Source organism: Jaculus jaculus, chromosome 17 (assembly GCF_020740685.1).
Source record: "Jaculus jaculus isolate mJacJac1 chromosome 17, mJacJac1.mat.Y.cur, whole genome shotgun sequence".
Lineage (NCBI taxonomy): Eukaryota > Metazoa > Chordata > Mammalia > Rodentia > Dipodidae > Jaculus > Jaculus jaculus.
The window spans coordinates 65,596,256-65,619,299 of record NC_059118.1 but is presented as its reverse complement, the minus strand read 5'-3'; positions in this window follow the sequence as shown (position 1 = coordinate 65,619,299).

Genomic DNA, 23,044 nt, shown 5'->3' with positions numbered 1-23,044 from the left:
GACTTTCCATAGTTAAAATGGGCCAGCCCTCGGGCAGTAAGAGGAAATGGTATTTTAAAGACCAACTAGACCCAGGGCCTGAGGACATTATGCTAAGTGACATAGGCCAGGCACAGAACGACAAATACTGTCTTAATTCTACTTACATGAGCTGTCTAGATAAGGCACTCTCATAGACCCAGCAAGCCAAATGGCACCTGCCACAGCTGGGGAGGAAGGGGTTCGGGAGCTAGAGATTAATGGGAACAGCTACAGTTTCACAGGATGCAGACATCACTGAGGATGGTGCCCATGAGTAGAGAGCTTGTGATTAGCACAGCTGGACTGCCCACTCGGGAAGGTGGTTACGAGTTATTATGTCATAACTGAAATTTCTAGGAAGTTTTAAGAATACCAAATCTAGACACAATAAAGTTCATGGAATGATGCTTTTGGAAGGGTTACAAGGAAGGCCTCATGGAAAAAGAACCCTTCAAATAAAAACACCAATGTTCATCTAAACTAAGTTGTCTGTTTTTTTACCTTCTCAGGAAACAGCTATTCCTCATTGCATTTGTGAAATCATTACAAAGAGGCAATGCTAAAAAGGAGGTAGACGTCCCGGACTGAAGGTGTGGCTCAGAGGTAGAGCACCAGCCTACCACGGCAAGGTGCTGGCTTCACCAGAAGCGCACCCCTCCCCCACCAAAGTAGATATCCAGTACTTTTGGGGGAAAGACATAAATCCATCTCTCACAGTTGCTTTTTCTCACCTACAAGGCTTTGATTTTGGAAATGGGACACGAAGCAGAAGCTTAACTCGCCATGCTTATCCAGTTTGTAAGAACACGTTACACCTCTTCATTCACAGGCAGATTAGTGGTTAGGCTAGGCCTTCCCTGAGAATTAAAATTACAGGTTCCAGTGCTGGACTGAGTCCTGTCACCTCCATCTGGACAAAAATGGTAACCGGGTCATGAGAATTCCTGAGGCTGGTATTGGAAGGAGTTTCACTGCTTTTGCCAGAGTTCTAGGAGTAACCCCCTTCCATGAGTGATTCCACATAACTGGAAAAAAAAAATAGCACCTCCTTCTGTTGTGTTTTTTTTTTTTTTTTGAACACAGAAATATTGACTGAAGAAAATATACATGAAAGCCACTTCTTAACTCAGTGTCCCAAGGAAAGACTACCCTTTCGTATCCTAAGCTCTCAAAAGACATTCCAACCTGGAAGTCTTTCGAACTTAATGGGACTTCCTGCTGAGATCCAGACACCACGGAAATAGAGTCCAGCCAGGTGTCAGATCCATCCTCACTCGTACCTGGGACCTCTCAGACCTCTTCTTTCCCTGGTGGACACCCACAGGTCTCACATGAACTCTGTTCCCAAGTCCTGTCTGCCAAGTAGCACTGGTGAGAAGCAGGCCAACCCAGCCCACTTTGGTGTCCAGGAGGTCTTGTTGAAGTTACATTTCTTGACTGTTTCTCTTCATCCCTCTACTGACTTCTTGCACTTCTGGGCTCCTCACACCTGGCTAACCTCTGCTCCATGGCCACCTTTGGGCCATGGTGCCCTGCTCAGAATATGTTCCTTCTTCAACCTTCAGACTTGAGGTTTCTCCAGACTCTGCCTTCTCCAAGCCTCTTGGGAGCCCGGAATGTATTCTGTCTTCACTCCTGACTCTAGGGACTAACCATGGAAAAGATGCTCACTATACACAGACTGCAGTTGTGGCAGAAAGAGAAAATGCAGGAAGCCAGAAAAGATAAAAACTTTGATGTTTCCCCAATATTCATAGTTAACTTAAAGCTTACTGTGCAAAATACAGAAGTCCAAAGAACAAGCTCCGGGAGCAGACCACATGCAGCTCACTGCCGCCCGCGCAGAGTGAGATGGCCGTCATCTGTGTGCGCAAAGCATTCTGGGAACCCTCTGCCCCATCCTACCACCCATCCCATAGCCATGGGGACATTATCTAGAGAGAAGGTTCTTGACAACAGGACCTTCTCATGTGTCCCCAGTGCCTTAATCAAACAGTGGCTCGGAGAAGGGAGCTGTCAAACACTTGAGTTGGTGAACAAGTTCATGGCCCGTGGAGGCAGCACTGTGGGTGAGCGTGTGAGTCATGCACAAAGGTAGAACCATGGACAATGAGGTACAGGGACTAGCAGATCTGTGGGGCCATCTATGCAGTAGATGGACCAAATGCTCCTTCTGCCCCTCCCCCCTTCCTCTCCCATCTCACTCACTCATCTCCCAGGAGAGCGATCAGACACACCAGGGTCTGGCATTTTCTTTGTGGCCCTGCATACGCTGTGCCAAATAAAGTGGAGTGATTATAGAAGGAAGCTATATTCTCCAAGCACGGAAGCAGATTCCCAGGCACTTGTTGTGCCGGGTGTAATTAATCAAGTGTGTGTTGAACCCAACCATCCAATGGAATGAGATCACCAATTTCTCAACAGCATCACCTAGACCCACGATGGATAGTCATTTATGATGAAGAACTAGGTTGTTCAATATCCTGCATATTAGGAGGCACAGGCTGCAAGAGTCTAGGTACCATTTCTGACTCTCTTTTTTTTTTTTTTTAAATTTTTATTTATTTGAGAGCGACAGACACAGAGAGAAAGACAGATAGAGGGAGAGAGAGAGAATGGGCGCGCCAGGGCTTCCAGCCTCTGCAAACGAACTCCAGACGCGTGTGCCCCCTTGTGCATCTGGCTAACGTGGGACCTGGGGAACCGAGCCTCGAACCGGGGTCCTTAGGCTTCACAGGCAAGTGCTTAACCGCTAAGCCATCTCTCCAGCCCTCTGACTCTTTTTTCAAGCCATTTCTTTTAAGGAAAGGTTTTCTGGGCATCCAGGTTAGGATCTTTGACGTAGCACTTTTTTTTTTCCTTTTTTTTTTTCTTTAACTTTTCTTTGCTCAAGCTTTTTCTTTGGAGGGGGGAGCTCCGAGGTAGGGTCTCACTGTAGCCCAGGCTGACCTGGAGCTTACCCTGTAGCTCAGGGTTGGCCTTGTACTCACAGTGATCCTCCTATCTCAGCCTCCTGAGTGCTGGGACTAAAGGCATGCACTGCTATTCTGAGCTCCCACCAGCAGTCACTCACAAAGACCTGAGAGTGGACACGAGCCTGAAATGCTACAATAGAAATAAAGTTTCTTCCTCTCAAAGAACCAAGGGAAATGGAAAAGGCAGGAAGAGTAGCTTTGGCCACTTAGTGATAACATTGCGGAATCATCACATGACAGAAAATGAGAACTCTAACCCTCCCACAGAAATCATCCCATACAGTGAGTATTAGGCAAAACAGTGGCTAATATTTGATGACCTAATGTTTTCAATGACCTTGAGACCGTCCCGTGGTACCATGTGTAAATTAGCACCTCAGAGTGTGACCTCAGCGCTTGTCACCCAAGGTAAGCCAGCTAGAAAACTGTTGTGAGACAGAAATCACTCCAAGCTTCCAGAGGGTGTTGCTAGTGAGGGAGACCCGACTGTGAGTGAAAGGGAGCAAACAGGAAGACCCCACATGATGTGGACAGGGCGCTTGCCTTGGTCTTCCTGGAGCCCAGCCTGCTGATGGGGCAAACAGCACCGACATGGGCAGAACAGAGCCGGCTGCTTCAGCTTTGAAACCCTGGCGTGACCCCAGGGCGCCCCTCATGTCTCCCTCATCCCACAGCACCGCTGAAACCAACTTCCTCAGGTTTCAGGTGACTGGTCTTAAAACTCTGCTACCAGGAGTCCAGGCTGGGCGAGGCACTGCTGCATAGATGTCACCTCTGATTTTGTACTGCTTTCTCCATTCTCTCCTATTCATGGGACCACCTTCCACTAAGGATGGCTTCTTAATCTTGATCCAGACCAAAAAAATCAAATGGTTACCAAGAAAGAGCAGAGTCAGTGTGATGCAGGCTCTCCCTTCCTGTGGGACGCTGGGCACCTGTGCTGACCTCCGGCAAGTCAGGGAGGCTCTAAACCACATGAGACCCCAGAGCGTGAACTTCTCAGCTGCACCTGCCCTGTCCAAGACCCCAGAAAGCTTCTGAGGAACAGCAGGCCCTATTCCTCACTGTGGTAGTGCAGGACCCAGGCCCTATTCCTTCACATTGTACTGAGATCCCAGGCCCTACTCCTCACCGTGGCCCTGGAGGACCCGGAGCCAGAGAGCCTACCTCAAATGCTGAGCTGCGATGTGGAGCAGGTAGATGCATTTCACCCGTGACTCCCAGCGCCGCCCTGCAGACACAGCGCACCCCGCTGACGGCGCTAGTCACCGGGCCGCTTGCCCTCAGATCTGCCCGGGCCCCATCCATTTACTGATCTTCTTCTCTTCCCATGGCACATGACTCTCTAGTACTGTATGTTATCAAAACACGTTGGGGGTGGAGATGGAGAAGGGCCTCAAAAAGCACCTAGGTCAGTGACTCCATCTCCCAGCCTTGGCCAGTCCCTGCGCTGGCCCAGCTCCCTCACAGCAAGCCTGGCCTGGCCTGGCTCTTCTTTGAGAGCCTCTGGGCTCTGGCAAATCCCACCTGATACTACAGCTGGTGGCAGCTTCCTGCTTTCTGCATCTCTCGTGGCTCACCCTCTCCCGCTTGCTTTCTCAGCTTGTCTCATGCCACTGAATCCCTACATGAACTTTTCTCTGTTGAAACACCTTAAAAGGGTTGTGATTCCTGACAGAGCTGCAAAAGATGGCGCCCCTCAGCTCCTTCGTCACTCACCTATGAATTTCATTCATTAAGTGCCCCAAGCTCCTCAAAGTGCTTTACGCCTGAACTGCCTCACACATACAGCATCCCCTTCACACTGTGATAGAAGACACGCCCTCCACAACTGAGGGACACCCCTCCAAACCCTTCCCTACCTTCTCTGGCTACGGAAGCCATGAACATCTATGAGAGAAAACAGTCCTGGGAACAGCCTCATGGCACAACGTCCGGGCATCTGACTACAGCAAACAGTCTGGGCTGAACAGATTTGTTTGCTGTGGTGGATGGAATAGACAATGTCCCCACTGACTGACGTGCTTTAGGACTTAGTCCCCAGCTGCTGGTGCTGTTCAGGAAGGTTGTGGAACCTTTAGAAGGTAGAGTCTTGTGGGGGAAGTGTGTCACTATCCCAGGATGGGCCTTTAGGTGTCCAAGCCTGGCCCCATGTGCAATCCTGCTTCCTCCCTGCCAGTGTGACAATGTGACACTGGCTTCCTGCCCTTGCCCTGCTTTCCCCATCATGATGGGCTCCACCCTCTGGAACTGTAATCCAAAATAAATTCTTTCCTTCCCTATGCTGCTTCTCGCTGGGTATTTTGTCCTAACAATGAGAAAGCAACTGATACACCCATTGACCCTGGAGATGTAGCAAGTGAGTGAGTTAGGCAGTGCCATGCTTCCAAAAGCAAATTCCTGCCAAACATGGGGGCACACGCCTTTGATCCCAGCGTGCAGGTGCCCAGGTAGGAGGATCGCCGAGTTTGAGGCCAGCCTGAGACTATGCGGTGAATTCCAGGTCAGCTTGGGCTTCAGCAAGACTCAACCTCGAAAACAAATATGTGTTCCTTGTCAGCAAGGGTTTGCTGGGCTACACCCCATAGTAGGAATTCTAGCTGGGAAGATGTCAGGATGGAGACCTATATGCAAGACTCAATTCCTCCAAGAGTTAACACACTTGGTCTCTGACAGCCTTGGGTTCTGTACAGCAAATGCCCTCGTGTGCAAAGCTTTCACCCATACAACACTGTGGTCTTCTCTGAGACACGACTTGCTGACAGTGGGTCCTGAGTGATGTCAGGGGCTTCCCCATGCACTGTAAAGACGCATGCCTCCCTAATGGGACTCAGCAACCAAGTGAGAGAATTCTGGGGTGTTTCCATGCCCACTGGGTCACGGCTCCCAGTGCCAATGCCCTGTTGTTTGAGACTGCATTCAATGCACCTAACTTTTGCAAAAGTGTGGGGTGGCTCTATAACCAGTCTGGGAGCATTGCTACTCCAAGAGCCTCACCTTTAGAAACATCCCATCAAAGAAGAAACAACCACTTACACCCACCTCTAAGCGTGATGAAAACTCTGTGAAGTGCCTGCCTGTGGCAACTCACACCTTCAGCATAAGTCGCCCCTCCTACCCCAGCACCCACATGCTGGGATCAAAGGCATGCGCCCCCATGTCTGGCAGGCATTTGCTTTTGGAAGCATGGCACTGCCTAACTTGCTCACTTGCTACATCTCCCCACCCACACTGTCTTCAAGCAAAGAGGCAGATGATGGGCAGACTGCACCGGCTACTAGGGCCCAGGAAACTGGAAACTGAGTCCTTGCTTTTCTGACTTCTGGATGCATGGAGCCAGGGCAAGCCACAAGTATCTTGGCATGAGTAACAGGAAACCACCATTATGTGAAAAACCAGTCCAGGGCTGCTTCTTTCCTTTCCTTTTTTTTTTTCCTTTTTGTTGTTTGTTTGTTTGTTTGTTTGTTTGTTTTTTGAGGTAGAGTCTCACTCTAGTCCAGGCTGACTTGGAATTCATTATGTAGTTTCAGGGTGGCCTCAAACTCACAGTGATCCTCCTACCTCTGCCTCCCAAGAGCTGGGATTAAAGGCGTGCGCCACCACGCTCAGCTAAAGCCTTCTTTCTGTGTTTTCCCCCCCACACCAACAATCTACTACAAGAGAGGCTGTTGAGAGCTCATGGCTAAGTGAGAAATCTCTGTCACGCTGTCCAAAGCTCAGGGAACATTGCAGAAGAGGGAACAGTAAGGATGTAAGAGCCACGGGATAGGAAGGAGCACTCTGGGGGCACTGTCCTCTGGACGTGAACTGACCTGTGCATTCATAACCCCACAGCGGTTGTCATGACTCCCACAAGACCTTCGCAGTTCTGAGTCCATCAGCATTTTGACATGGAGCAGTTCAGAGGACAAAAGGAACGAGAGATGAAACTGAGGGTGGACGACTGAGGAAGAGGAGGTGCTCAGTGGAATGGGGCGAGGGAGGGTGAAAGGAGGGTACTAGGACAGGAGAATGATCAAATTATAGTATGTTAATGTATTAAAGTTCTCAAGAAAAAACATTTTTAAGAAAGAATGTACTACAAGACACAGTGGGTACTCCACAATGCTGAGCACTGAAGCCCATTCACAAAAGCGTGCTCACTCCGTGGCCCGGGGGGAGCGTGGCGTAGCGAGCCTCCCTCGCTGACGTCTGCGAGCTTCGCTTCTAGCTCTGGGCCGCTTTTCCCCATATCTTAGAATTTTCTCAAAATAGAGCCCTTAAATGAGTACTTAGGGATAAAGACAGTCTTTAGAGAAGACATTTTAGGTCCAGAAAGCTTTAAATCCTGCCAAAATCTACATTAGTCTGCTAACGCCACCACAACAAAGTACCACAGCTGGGCTGGCTGGATCAATGGAAACTCGTCTTCCCAGGGTTCCCAAGGCTGCAGGTCTGGCAGAGAGGTGTCAGCAGGGCTGCGACACGAGCTGTCTGTCTGTCTGTCCCAGGCCTTTTTCCGCTCTGGTGCTGCGCAGGCATGGGTGGCGTTCCCTTGCCTGTAGACACCCCAGCCTCTGGCCTCATCTTTACATTGTGTTCTCCTGCGTGTCTGGTCCAAATTTCCCCTTTCACAGGGACTCTGTTCACTCTAGTATGCCTTCATCTTAACTAATTCCATTTTACAACCATCCTATGCCCAAATAAGGCCATATTCCGAGGTGTGGAGGAGGGTTGGGACAGCAACATTTAACCCTGAGGAACACAGGTAACAGTTTGGTCTCCTCAAATGCTTGTCCTTCTCACAGGCAAAACACACTCACACATCTAGCACTCCCAAAGTCATAACCCATTCCAAGAGCAGTTATAATTTCATCATCTCATACAAATAGTCCTTAAGTTAGACATGGTGAGAGTCTCCCTCCATGAGCAAAATTCCTCTTGACTTGTGAACCTATGAGACCAGGCAAGTCATGTGCTTTCAGGCTGGGAATGTCCATCCTGTGTCTCTCCATCATGGTGTAGATAAAAAGAGAGATATGGGACCAAAAAGAGAGAGAGAGAGAGAGTTCCTGGGTCCCAAGCAAGTCTAAGACTGAGTAGGATAAATATCTTAGATTTTTCTTTGATTTGGTTGGCTTGATGTCTTTGAAACAAGAGCTCACTGTGTAGCCCAGGCTAGCCTCCAGCTTGCCTCGGGGTGCCTAATGCTGGGGAGGCCGGCACGTGCTGCTTGGCTCTATTAGATTTGAAAGCTTGAGAATAACCCTCCCTGGCTCCATGTGTGTGGCTGGTCTCGATGTAGGCAAGGTTCTCCCCCTAGTTAGTTCCTCAGATATGGTCCTGAAAGAATGTGCCTGGCCTGGGCTCCTGCACATGGTGCGTCTGGCCAGACCTGCTGAGTATGTTCTGCAAACGTGGGTCCACATCTGTGGCTGGGATCCACAGCGCCAGTGCTCAGCAGGAGCAACTCTAGGCTTCAATGCGACCAGTCCACCACCTTTATCTTCACTCCCTGTTAAAGCTGTCAGGGAATCGGCAATGACCAAGGCATTTATAGATCTGACCTTGGCCAAGCTGTCGGAGCTCAGTGTGTATCCAATACCTTCCACACTCTGCAAAAAGTTGCTTCAGAACCAAAGTGGCAAGCTCTGGAGAAGCAGATGGCTGTGTCCAATGAAAGGCAGAGGCCCTATGGGTGACTTCTCAAATCCACACCCCAAGACTTCAAACCTTATGAGGACAAAACAGGCGTGCTCACTCCTGCCACAGCAAAGAGCAAGGGAGTATCTTATTTGCGACAAAGTATGGACCTGAAGGACGTTACGCTTAGTGAAAGAAACCAGGCACGGAATGGCAGGCACTGCAGGATCTGGCTTAGAAAACTCATAAACGTGGACAGTTCAGAAACGAGAGATGTTGGCCAAAGGGTAATGAATTTGTGGTTAGGTAGGAGGAGTCAGAACTGAAGATCTTTTGTACAGTATGGTGACTGCAGCTAATAGTTATTTAAGATTATTATTGTAAATTTTCTTTAAAAGTAGGATTTAGATGTTCTCAGTACAAAAACTGTGGTAAGTTATGTGAAGTAATAGGTACAATAATTAGCTTGACTTGTTTGACAAAGTATGACAGGCATACCACAGAAAGTCAGGCCACCACAATAAACTGAGTATCTCACCAAAGTGAGTCACACTAAGTTTTTGGTTTCCAATGCTGATGAGAGTTGTATTTGAGGCTGGGTGTGGTGATATGCTCTTGTAAGCTCAGCACTTGGGAGACGCAAGTTCAAAAGATGGCCTTGACTGCAAAGTGAGTTTGTGGCCAGCCTGAGCTACTGAGAAACCAGAAAAAAATAACACGTAACTAATTAAACAATGACACTGCCATTGTAGGACAAACCATTGTGAACAAAGGAGGATCCTGGGCTCGGCTCAGATAAGGAACTAACTGATTAAAGTGCCGACCTTTGCTTCTGAAACTCATGCTCGCTTGCTCAACAGGACATTCCAGAAATACTTAGCTCTGGGGGCCTCCGGCCCCTTGCAAAAGATAGGATCTGCAAGCAGTCTGCTGACCAGAGATGAGCAACTAGAAATGTTCCCGCACGCGCCTTCTTGGAACCAATCATTTTAAAAGATGCTATGTGATGTAACCCTTTTGCCCCCTTCCCACTCTTTTCCTTTATAAACCCCTACTTTTAGGAGGTCGGGGCTCTCTCCCACTCCCGCTGCGTCGGTCTGTGTGGATTGAGTCCCTGCTTAAGCTTGACATTAAAAGAAACCTGTTGCTTTTACATTCCAGTGTCTCGGCTTCTGTGGCGGTCCTCTAGGTGACTCCTGGGTGACTGGGGGTCTTGGCTCCTGGTCAGGGGTCGTGGCACAACACTACAAAGCAAGATCCTGTCTCAACAAACAAGGCTATCTATGTGCTATAAAATAGTCTAGTAAGTGTGCAAATATGCCTAAAAAGGTACGCACCTTAATTTTTAAGTGCCTTACTTCTAAAACGTGCTACGAATTATTTGATCCTTCGGTATCTCATAGTCCTTTTGCCGGTTGGCGTCTGTGAAAGAGCAAGCTGCCTGTGGCTGAGGGTGGAGGCGGCAATTTCTTAAAATAACAATGACGCTTGCCACATCCATTGACTTCCATTCACAAAAGATTCCTCTGCAGCATGTAATGCTGTCTGATAGCATTTTCCCCACGGAGAACTTCTTTCAAAACTGGAGTCAGTTCTTTCAAACCCTGCGGTTGCTCTAGCAACCACGTTTATGCAATATTCTAAATCCTGTGGCGTTCCAACAGTGTTCCCAGCATCTTCACAGGGAGTAAGTAGGCTGCATTTCAGAAAACACTGTCGTGCTCACACATACAAAGATTATAGCAATACAGTCACTCCTCCAAGCTCCTCCTCGATGGCTGTTTCCTCGTCTGCAGCTCCTTCCGAGGCCTCAGGATCCCTCATGTCATCCATTAGGTTGAATCCACCGCCTTCTGAATTCCAGTTCATGCTGATATGTTGATCTCCAGTGGATCCTGAGTGTTCTTAATGACGTCTAGAGTGGAAAATCCCTTCTAGGTTTCCAATTTACTTTTCTCATCTCCATCAAAGAACCACCACCAATGGCAACAGGGCCTACTGAACATTTCTCTTAAATAATGAGATTTAAAAGTTGGGGCTGGGGAGTTTGCTCAGCTGTTAAAGGCAAGCAAGCAAAGCCTGCTGACCCAGGTTCAATTCCCCAGCACTCACGTAAAGCTGGACACAAGGTGTAGCATGTGTCTGGAGTTCATTTGCAGTGGCGAGAGACCCTGGTACACCCATACACACATATACACATGCACATAAATAATTAAATTTTTTTAAAAATCAAAGTTACTCCCTGATCCACTGGCTACAAAGTGAGTGCAGTGTTAGAAGACTTGGAGACGCTTGCTTTCCACCTCTACCAGAGCTCCTGGATAACCACAGGGATATTTTCATCCAAGCAGTAGATCTCACCAGTGAGCTTAAAGCATCCCATAAACCACACTGAAGACAGATGTGCATCCGGGCTTAATGGTGTCTTTGTGGAGAACATGCAGAGTAGGTGAGACCTCCTCCTAAGTGCCCTGGGGTTGTGACAGTGGAAAATGAGCTGATTTCAACTGCAGTCATCAGCTGCTTTCACCCCTGTTGTGCCTTGGCTATGAAATGCCCCTGAAGACTCATGTGGCCTTCAGCATGTTCAGAGGTGATTGGTTCCCAAAGGTTCTTTAGTAGATGAACCCATTGATTAACCTAGTTTCTAGCTGGGTGGGGGAGCTGGTTGGAGTAAGGTCACTGGGCCTGGGCCTTTGAAGGACACATCTTGACCTGTCCCCTTCTTTTCTTCCTCTGTTTCCTGGACAGCATGAAGTAAGTGGTCTTTTCTGACAAATAAACACTATCATCGGAAATAACCTTCCTTCTTTTTTTTTTCTATTGGGCCACAGTAACAGACGTCCGACTAACACAGTCCCTAGCAAGAGCTTCAGTCTGTCCTTGGAAGCTTTGAAGCTGACCATGACTTAAGACGGCGCTTTTCCCAGGACGAGGTGGCTTCAGCTCTGTGGAAATCTCTTGTTTAGCACAGCCAGCTTCACTGGCTCCGTTTTCTGGGAGTTTGCAGCAGCCACTCCATCGGCACCCGGGGCTCCCCTTGCTCGTCATAGGCTGGAGGCAGTTTCTGCCACAAAGCCACATGAACCAGCCCCCGCTGGCTTCAAGCATTTCTTCTGCATCTTCCTTGGCCACCTCAGCCTTCATGGAATCAAAAGGAGTTACCGCCCTATGCTTACCTTAAGAGAAGCTGGTGGCTAGCATCGTCTTCAGTCCCAGCCGTGAGCATTTTCTCCCTGTCACCAACGAGACTGCTCCTCATTCTGATTGTCCCCGTGTTCCCGAGAGCACCACCACTTTTAATTTTCATCAAGAATGTTTTCTTTGCATTCACAACTTTGCTCAGCTTTCTTTCTTTTCTTCTTCTTCTTCTTTTTTTTTTTTTTTTCAAAGTAGGGTCTCGCTCTAGTCCAGGCTGACCTGGAACTCACTATGGAGTCTCAGGGTGGCCTCAAACTCACAGTGATCCTCCTACCTCTGCCTCCTGAGTGCTGGGATTAAAGGCATGTGCCACCACACTTTCTGCCATTCTAAATTGGATCAATTTTGACTTGCGGTAAGAAAAGATGTGGGGTTCTTCCTGTCACTGGGACACTGAGAGGGTTGCAGGGTCATCTACTGACCTAACTGAGCATTGTGTCTCAGGGAACAGGGCCTAAGGAAAGATATGATCTGGTATCCACAAACTTGCCTGAAGCAGGGATGGCACACACCTTCCATTCCTGAAACCTCCATTATTAGTGAGGTTCAATAAGGCATATCCAATAAAGTGACAAATGTCCAGAAAAAATACATCAAAATATTAACTTGTGCCCCATAAATCATGCAATATTTTCCACTTTAAGATAAAGAGATTTTAGTTGGGCGTGGTGGCACACGCCTTTTATCCCAGCACTTGGGAGGCAGAGGTAGGAGGATCATCAGAGTTCGAGGCCACCTTGAGACTACATAGTGAATTCTAGGTCAGCCTGGCCTGGAGTGAGAGACCCTACCTTGGAAAACCAAAAAAAAAAGATAGATTTTAACCAATTGTATGACACATACTTCTAATACTAGAACTAGAGAAGTGAAAGTGGGAGACTGTCAAGTTCAAGAGTAGCCTGGGCTACATAGTGAAACCAAATCTTTATATAAAAAAATAAAATAAACAAATGTTTAAATAGGCAAGAAAACATAACAAAATAAGAATTGTGCTTTGTAGGAAGAGAAGAAATAAAAGACACTTCATGCTCTGTACAGTTGAGCTGACCACATGGCCCAGAAGCATGGGAAGAGGTGATGTCATCACAGGCAGTCTAGAACCATCTGCTCTGAAACCACGTCCACAGAGCGCCTGCAGCAGGGCCTCCTGGGCTCTGAACAGCTCATGTCACCGGGCCGGGCCCCACAGCTGTGAGGAAGAACCTCAAGCTAGTGACTGCTGGTCACTGATTCTCAGGGTGGCTCTGAGCCAAAGCTACTGAAATTTTCAGAGCACAGCCTTGATACCAAACCACCTGCTGACAAGAGAGCATGGGGAGCCGTTTGTCATCTGTGAACCTCGATATTTTCAGTCAAAGACCAGAATACAGGCTGAACATTTCTAAGTAGAAAAGCCAGAACCCATTGCTCTAAACCCAAAACCTTTTTCAGTTCCAGCATGATGCCACAAAGGACCATCCTACACCTGACCTACCTCACGTGACAGGTTACAGTCCACACACAGGTGCACTAAAAATGTTGACTATAACTACCTTCAGGATATGTGTGTGTGTGTGTGTACATAAATGAAATGCAAATTAAGTGTATGTTTATACTTGGGTTCCATGCCCAAAGTAGATATATACAAATATTTCAAAATATTAAGAAAGTAAGAAATCTGAAATACCTCTGTTTCAGAGCATTTCAGAATGATCATAATATCCATACCATACAGAGTTCTTGAGAAAGCTACATGAGATAATGTATGTGGAAGATTTATATATATATAATTTCATATTCTTCATGTTACTAATTAGTATGCTTTTATTTCAACTTCGAGAAATATCTTCTACATTTCCTTTTAATTTTATTTATTTGTTAGAGAAAGAGAGGGAGGGAGGGAGGGAGGGAGAGAGAGACAGAGAGAATGGGCATGCCAGGACCTCTAGCCACTGCAAACAAACTCCAGATGCATGTGCCACCATGTGCATCTGGTTTATGGGGCTCTGGGAAATCAAACCTAGGTCCTTAGGCTTCACAGGCAAGTTCCTTAACCACTGTGCAGTCTCTCCAACCCCAAAGATTTTTTTTTAAGTAGGAATTCAGTTGAGGACTGTTCCATGGGAGGAAATTCATGCCTAGTACTGAAAACCTAAACAAGAGAGTATGGCTTGCGAGGTCATAAGCCCTAGCAGGAAACGACTACTGTTGTCGGACTAAATGGATGTGCTGTGTTCATCAAACTGCCCTCTAAATACTTACCTTTATGCCCACGTATTAATGCTATTCTAGGAGTTCAGAGGCCCAGGCCCCATGTAAAAGCTGGAAGCGGTGATGGGTTTCTGCCATCTCAGCATGCTTGGTGAGATGAGAGAACCTCCCAAAAGTTTGTGGATCTGTGCAGTAGTGAACAGCACCACCGAGAGCAAGAGAGAGACCTTGCCTCTACGACCACCGGGGAGACTCAAAACCCACCAAACAAGAGAGAGACCTTTCCTCTACGACCACTGTGGAGACTCAAAACCCACCAAAGCACTGAGAAGAAGCGACAGTGAACTCTTCTGCACTAAGTGAGACATCTCCATCACACCTTCCAAGGCTCGGGGACCGTTGCAGAAGACGTGGAAGAAAGAACAGAAGGGGAGGAGTGCTTTGCAAACACCGTCTTCCAGACACAAAGTGGCTGCGCTATTCAAGACCTCACAGTGGCTGAGGCTACCGGCATAAGACTTGCGTAATAGGAGGAAAAAAAAATGACATCAAAATAGACCAGGGACAAGTTGGAAGAAAGGGGTTCAGTGGAAGGCGAGATTCTAAAGGGGAAAAAGAGAGGGTGATAGGAGGGAATTATGATCATGGAAACTTGTTTATATATAAGGGAGTTGTCAATAAATTTTTTTTAAATATATGTAATAAAAGCTAGCATGCCCAACAGAGTTTTGAAGAATACAGTTTACAAGGTTGTTCTCAGTAAAGGAAATGAGCCATGAAAAGCCTGTCAACTTTTGGTACAACTGTCTCAGAGGACTGTTCTAAGAAGTCAGGCAAAGGTCAGTGCCAGCTGGCATACAGTCACAGGGCCAGTAAGCATTCGCCATTGCTGCTTCACTGGCCACCAGCCCCAGCACACAGAAGGCCAGCCAGGGTTTAGCTCAGGCGCAAAGGGGAGCCTGAGACAGACACCTAACAGGAAGGTTGTCCCTCCAAAATCACGGAATCGTACCTGAAAGAGACTTCTGGAATTCGCTGTGACATCAGGCCTCCATTGTCATGCTTGGAGTATGGGAATGGCCACGTCAGTACAGCCGTGGTTGGGTAGTAAAGTGTATGAGGCAGAATGGACAGGTAGGCAATGAGCTAGGTGAGTAGTTACCCAAAAGCTGAACCAGTCAGACATGGTGGGGCGTGCCTACTGGCCCAGCCATGCAGGAGACTGAGACAGGAAGGCCAGTTGAGCTCAGGATTTTGAGTCCAGCCCAAGCAATATAGCCAGACCTCGTCTCAAGAAAAAAAAAAAAAAAAGGCAAGGAACATAGTCGTTTCAGGCCCAGCAAGCTCATGGGGCACCTGTATTTGAAGCAGGAGAAAGTACTCCCTCCAAATTCACGGGTCTGTAGCCTGAGCAGCAGATTAACGATCATAGGTCAGCCCGTTGTCCACCTGCCAGGGTGGTAGGGTGGTGGTTAGTAAGTATAACCACATGTGATGGCTCTAATTTTTGTTAGGAACAAAAAGAAGTGGGGCAACCTTTATTCTTCATCCCATGTACAAGCCATTAACTCGTTACGGTGAGAAGACTTCTGCCCTCCCCCACACACACTGTGAAAATCTTATCTTTGATTCCAGCACACCGACATGCAAGCCCCCACCATCTATTAGAAGAGACGTGGGAATGGCTTACTGTAGGAAATGTCACAAATTAAAATGGTACCAATCTTGTATATGGCTTGACAATGATCTCTAGGTAAATCTTTGTGACCTACTTCCTCCCCAGGGTGCTTCACACCATAGGGACGCTCCTTTAGCCCTGAGTAAGTCAGCCAAGAAGAGCTCTGTTACCACAGCCATGACTCTCAGGCAGGTGCACCGCAGGTGAAGTCCCCACTCTGGTGATATGTCAGTGCTGGGGGACAGCTCCTGCCTTCAAAGCTGACAGACTGGCAAGGATACAGAGAGAAACGAAGCCAGAGAGGCTTCCAGGAGAGGAGTGGAGTGATTACAAAAGAGAGCGACTGTATGGCCAAGACGTTCACCATCTGGCCATGTTACAGGGAAAGTTTGCCAGTGTCCACTTACATGGTCAGTTTTCTTGAGGGCAGTCAGCAGCTAATTTACCCTCTCTCATCTACAAGCTTCCTCAATGAACAGGGCCAAGGAAGCTCTACCAGAGGGGCGAGAATTTGGACAGTCAATTCTAAAATGAGCTCATAGAAACAAAGTGTGGCCTTTCAGTAGAGTTCAGTCTTTCAAAGGCTGGCCTGAGGGGCTGGGGACAAAGTGCTTGTCATTTAAACCTGAGTATCTGAGTTCAGAGGCCCAGGCCCCACGTAAACACTGGGAGCTGTGGTGGGTTTCTGTCATCCCCGCATGCTTAGTGAGATGGGAGAACCTCCTGGAAGCTCGTGGACCAGTCCAGCAGTGGACAGCATCGACGAGAACAAGAGAGAGGCCTTGCCTCTAACATGACAGAAAGGCAAGGACCGACACTCTGCCTCCACACGTGCACCAGGGCATACGTGTGCTCACACTCACACCCTTAAACACACGCACACACAAAGCTGGCACTTGCTATAATGTGGATGAACCTTGCAGGCATTATGCTCAGTGAAATAAGCCAGAGAAAGGACAGTATGAAGCAGTTAACGTAATTTTAGAGTGAGAAAATGAAAAGGTGTGGGATCAGGAAGGTCTAATGAGAATAGTTTCAAATGCAAGGTGAAAACAATGGAGACACTTCACAGCAAAGTAAGTTTATTTAATGCCATTGGACTGCACATATGAAAATGGTAAGGCTGGTGTTATGTGGATTGTTAAAAATTCAAGTTAAGAACATCTTCTAGCTCAGTGTTTGTAGGTGTTTGTAGTCCCAGCTACTCATGGGGTTAAGACAGGAGAATTACTTAAGCCAGGAGTTCAAGGCCAGCCTATACCACACAGTAAGCTGCCCATCTCAAATATCTTGAAATGAATTTTCAGAATCTGCTTGATACAAAATCTTAAGCCTCCAACTGAATTTGATGTTTTTCTCAATGCTGCTGGTATCTTCTGGTGAAAATTAGATTGAGAAATAGTATTTTGGTCCCTCTGTCTTCCTGCCAGAGCTATGTGGAGCTGCATGGGCACTGATGACATCATCCAGCAAAGCCCTTCCGTAGACAAGCTCACCCCCTCAGAGTGGCCACACTGGCCTGCAAAGTCAGTTCAAGTCCAGCCCTGGGCAAGGCTCCCTCCATAAGGAATTTCATGAGTTAACATCACCCTGCATTTCCATCTATGGCCGGAGCTGAGCCTTCTCATTCTCTTTGTACATCTTTCCCAAATGTCCTTAAGGCTGTGTTCCAGAACCCTCCTCTACCCGTTCTCTCACCTCCCTCGCTACAGTCTCATGCACACTCATGGTTTTCATTTCCAGAGTCCTCATTTTCTAGCCTACATGTTAACAATTTTCAAATCCCTGTCTCCTTGTCAAGCACGGGCTCTAGGTTCATACCTGGTATCCAAATGCTTGTTTGGCCGGGCGTGGTGGCGCACGCCTTTAATCCCAGCACGTGGGAGGCAGAGGTAGGAGGATTTCCATGAGTTCAAGGCCACCCTGAGATGATATAGTTAATTCCAGGTCAGCCTGGACCAGAGTGAGACCCTACCTCGAAAAAGAAAAAAACAAAAAACAAATGCTTGTTTGGTATCTCCTCTTCGACTGGATGAGCTGAGGCACGAAGCAGGCTGGAGACAACAGGGAGAACCTACCGCCACAATGCAAGTTCTGAATTTTAGGGCCCAAGCCCTTCTGCACCCCAGCCAGCAGGAAGTAGGGGAGGTTCAAAAGGTGTAAGTTGCATCTTAAAGGCATGACCCAGACGCTTCACACCTCACCTCCCTTCACATACCACTAGCCAAGTTCATGAACACATGGATGTGCATGGAAGGTTGGGAAATACATTTCTACTGAACAGTTGTATGCATGCTTAAATTCAGGACTTCCTGATGGAAGAATCAGGGACGGGTGGCTACCGGCAGCTGAGTCGGGTATCTCAAAAGCACTTCAACCTGACACTTCCAAAATTAAAATAGGAACCACCCTTCCAAGTCCATGCTTCCTTCTCCTTTAATGAGTATGTGTGCTCATGTGAATGCAGGGGTACAGTGTGTGTGAGTGTGCTTGTACTCATGTGAACACACATGTGGAAGCCGGAGGACAGCCCAGGTGTCACTGGGTTTCCTCCTGGTGAAGTGATTACCATTTAGCTTTCTACTGCTCTTCAGAAGCCTGGTTGCCATGAGCCGCACTCCTCTCCCTGACCGATCACTAAGCGCTGCTCATCTTAACAGTGAAGTTCCTTCTCTCCAACATCATGACATCTCAGCACAAGTACCCATTAACCCTTGCCTGGACCACAGCATTGGCCCCTAGTTGGGCTGTTTACCTTGCTCCTGTGCCCTCCTTCGTGTTATACCACATCCAGGGTGACTTTCCAATGCCAGTCAGATGCCACAGCCCTCCATCAGGCTCCCTTGAAAAAGCTAGAGTGTCTGTAATGGCTCAACCCCAGTGACTCCCCCTTGTAACTAAGGTCACATTAGTGCACTCCAATTCTCTGACTGTGGCCTTCTCCCAACACTATCCTCTCTGGCAGTAAGTACCCACCACTGTTAGCTCTTCATTTCCTTACAACCATACTGCAAGGATCTCTTCCTCAGGAAATCATCCCATACCATCCAGTTCAAGAACCACTTCATCAGGAAAACACCCATCACCATCTACTACAAGGATCACTTCCTCAGAAAAACATCCATCACCATCTAGTACAAGGATCACTTCCTCAGGAAGACATTCATCACCATCCAGTTCAAGGACCACTTCCTCAGAAAGCATCCATCACTATTCAGTTCAAGGACCACTTTCTCAGGAAAAATCCATCACCATCTAGTTCAAGAACCAATTCTTCAGAAAAAATCTATCACCATCCAGTTCAAAGATCACTTCCTCAGAAAACTTCACTCACCATTTGGTTCAAGAACCACGTCCCCAGAAAGCATCCATCACCATCCAGGTCAAGGACCACTTCCTCAGGAAAAATTCATCACCATCTAGTTCAAGAACCACTTCTTCAGAAAACATCCATCACCTTATAGTTCAAGGATCACTTCCTCAAGAAAATACCCATCGCCATCTAGTTCAATAACCACTTCCTCAGGTAAGCATCCATCACCATCCAGTTCAAGAATCACTTCCTCAGGAAAATACTTATCACCAGCCATTTCAAGGATCACTTCCTCAGAAAACATCCATTAACATCCAGTTCAAGGATCACCTCCTTGGGATAGCATCCCATCACCATCCAGTACAAGGATCACTTCCTCAGGAGAACATTCCATTACCATCCTATTGAGGCAACTTCCTCTTCTAGGTTCTCACAAAACCACAGTGATACTAACGACATTGACCATGTAGCAACTGCACATTCTGTGGGGTACTAAACTGTCTGCTTTTCCTCTAAGAGTGTCCATCTCCTGAGGCCAGGCACTTGGTTTGTTTTGTTAGTGTTGTTTTGATTGTCTGTTTTAATGGATCAATGATTGACACTTTTCCTCCTATCACCCAGGTGATGGAATTAGAAGATAGAGCCTGTATGGGGTGGTTAGGTTAGGTCATGGAGAGTACTTATGAATGGGCTTAGTATCCTTATGAAAGGAACCCCATATAGCTCTCTGTACCCTTTCTACCATGTGAGGACACAAGGAGAAGGTACCATCTATGAACAAAAAGGTCGACTCCCACCAGAACCTGAACCCACCTGCCTCGTGATCTTTCCAGCCTACAGAAAATTGTGAAGAATAACCAAAGGTGTCCCAAGCCTTCAATGTCCACTGCTTAAGAGGCTGAGGCAGGAGGATCCCAAGTTCAAGGGCTGCCTGGACTAAAGAGTGAGTTCAAGGCCAGTCTGGGAAACTTAGTGAGATCCTGTCTCAAAAGAAGTGATCAAAAATGCTATGAATTATCACTCAGTGGTACAATAATTGTTTAGCCTGTGTAGGAGTGCCCCTGTGTTTGATCATCCATATTCCAGGTAAGGGGAAGGAAGAGGAGGAGAAGAAGAGAGAGTAGAAATTTCTGTTGGTTAACAGCTATCGACCTCATGGCATTGTCATTCTAGATTGGCTAAAACATCATTATGTCTCCTGCACATAGCACAATGACATGCAAACAGCAAGTTCTGGAAACGAGTTGGTGAATGCATGCACAACTTCAGAACATCTTAGGGCCAGGGGTGGTGGCGCATGCCTTTAATCCCAGCACTCAGGAGGCAGAGGTAAGGGGATCACTGTGAGTTCAAGGCCACCCTGAGACCACATAGTGAATTCCAGGTCAGCCTGGGCTAGAGTGAGACTCTGCCACGAAAAGCCAAAAAAAAAAAAAAAAAGAAAAAAGAAAAAAGAAAAAATCAGAACATCTGGAAGCAAGTATCTCAAAATAAATTACTTCATCTGAATTTTAGCACTTGAATGAGGAAATTCAGTGTTGCCGCTAACAAATCCAGGTATGTGCGCGGATGAGACAGGCCTGTGTTGTGCCGCTTCCATGGGTCCAGTCTCACCACAGAGCCCAGGGCGGTGGGGGGAGGCAGAAGGTTCCTCAGACATGGCCTTTGTCCCCAAAACGCTATCCAGTCACAATTCATCATGCTCTGTGTGCTAAAGCAGAAAGAAGAAAGCAAGGCTTTCAACACAGCAACTCCCCAACAGTAACACAATGTCTCACCTGGGGAACCGTCACAGGGGTTCTAGTAACAAATGTGTCTCACCTGGGGAGCCTTGACACAGGTTCTAGTAACACATGATGTCACACTGGTAACCATCACACGGGTTCCAGTAACGCATGACATCTGCCAAACTGGGTATCCATCATGCAGGTTCTAGTGCAGCGCAGATGCAGGAGCGACCAGCAGAGGCAGGAGGAGCGGGAAGCCTGTGCATGAGCTCACAGCCGAGCCACAGCTGGAAGGAGGGAGGCCAGGGCAGTTTGCAGGGCAAGAGGCAGCAGGTGAGGGGAACGGGATGGCGGCGGCCCCAGCAGAACCGGAAGCGCTGAGGGGGCACTTTGATAAGCCCTAGGAAGTGCATGTGTTCCTTATCCAGGAGTCAGAAGGAAACTGCACATTGTTGAAGATGGAAGTAGTTGAGGAGAAGCGTTTGGGAGCGATTGGTCCGGAAGAGTGTGCAGGATTGTCCAGTTAGCGCCTGGAGTTTCTTGCCTTGAAGCGTCACTCTATCCTGCAGGCACTGCGCCAGGCTGGCCTCGCCCGCAGGGGCAGGGAAGCTGAAGTGGCTGCCCTCCAGGGAGCTTTGCAGATGGCTTGGGGAGGAAAGAAAGCGTTCTTCCTAAGGGGCATTGTATGGGTAGATGGAAGGACCTCTCATGCTGCAACTGCCCAGCTTCCAAGCGCTGAGGCTGCAGCGTGCAAACCTGAGCCTGGCCCGGGGACCCTTCAGGGAAAACCAGCCCTGCTCAGGGGAAGGACTGGGTTTCATAATCCTAAACTAATTCATTGCTCAAAACAGTGCAAATGCTGATCTTTGTCTTCCAGTCTCAGGATGCTTCTGCATCCCACTGGGGTTTCCATGGGAGAACGATTCTACAAGCTGCCAGCTTCTCGGGTGGTCTGGAACATACTTGATGAAGAACCTGCCTCCGTGAATGCGGTTCCCAGGACTTGTCAATCCTCCCACGAAGACATGCAAAGATTAAGTGGGTTTGAGGGTAGCAGAGGCAAAAGAAAAACCTAGTGTAATAATGGAGCCTTCATTCTATCAGTAATGAATGAACATGTTCCTCCTAGATACAGTGGGTGACGGTGGCATAGCACTGGTACCAGACAGCAATGCCAATTTGCTTTCCATTTCTGAATCAGAAACAGTACCTACATCTAATCAACTCTGCTATTGCATTGAGTGTTTAACCTTTATAACTTGGATGGTACATTTTTACTTTAGGTGAATTATCAAAAATTGCTTAAAGTCAAAACATGAGAGTTTTATCTTCTGAAAACTCAAGTTTATAAACTTTGTTACTGGAGAATACTCTGTCTTAAGAGTTATTTCCAGCCATCAGCAAAGTAAAAAGAATGGCATGCGTCTAGATTCAAAAGAAATACAAAGTAAGACAATGGAATACATGACAAAAAAGAGTGCTCATACGAAGTGCGGTCAAGGATGAGGAAAGCAAGTGTTCTCATGCATGATGGATGAGAACACATGTCCTTTATGGAAAAGATTGAATATCATCTTTAAAAATTAAACTGCCCACATGTCCTTAAGCCAATGATACAATCAGTGAAACTCTTCCCTTTGAGAAAATAAAAGTCCTTGTATACAATAACATGCATATCACCATGGTTTGGGCGTTGTCTGCCCCTGAGAAGCCATGTGCTGGTATGTGAAAGCTTGGCCCCATCCAGAGATGTTGAGAGGGGTGGGACTTACTACAGGCTGCTCAGTGGAAGGAATTAGGTCATTGGAAGCAATTAATGCTGATCTCATGGAGTGAGTTAGTTCTTATGAGACAAAACTGTCATGAAATAGCATGGTTGGCTCTCTCCCCCCCCCCCCCATCTCCTTTTCCCACGTTCTCCCACCATGGTGCCATCTGCAATGATGTGATGCAGCCACTGAGCCCCTTACCAGACTCTGAATCACTGGGACCCCAAGTCTTGGACTTTCAACCTCCAAAACTAAACAAACTGCTTTTGAAAAAATGTTTTTATTTATTTCTTTGCAAGCACAGAGAGACAAGAGAGAGAGAGAGAGAATGGGCACACCAGGGCCTCTAGCCACTGAAAACAAATTGTATCTGGCTTAACATGGGTACTAGGGAATCAAACCTGGGCCGTTATGCTTTGCAAGCAAGCACCTTAACTGCTGAGCCTTCTCTCCAGCCCCAAACCCCTTTTCTTTATTATATACCAGCTTCAGGTATTTTGCTATCATCATACACAGAGAGAGAGAGACAGAAAGAGAGAGAGAGAGAG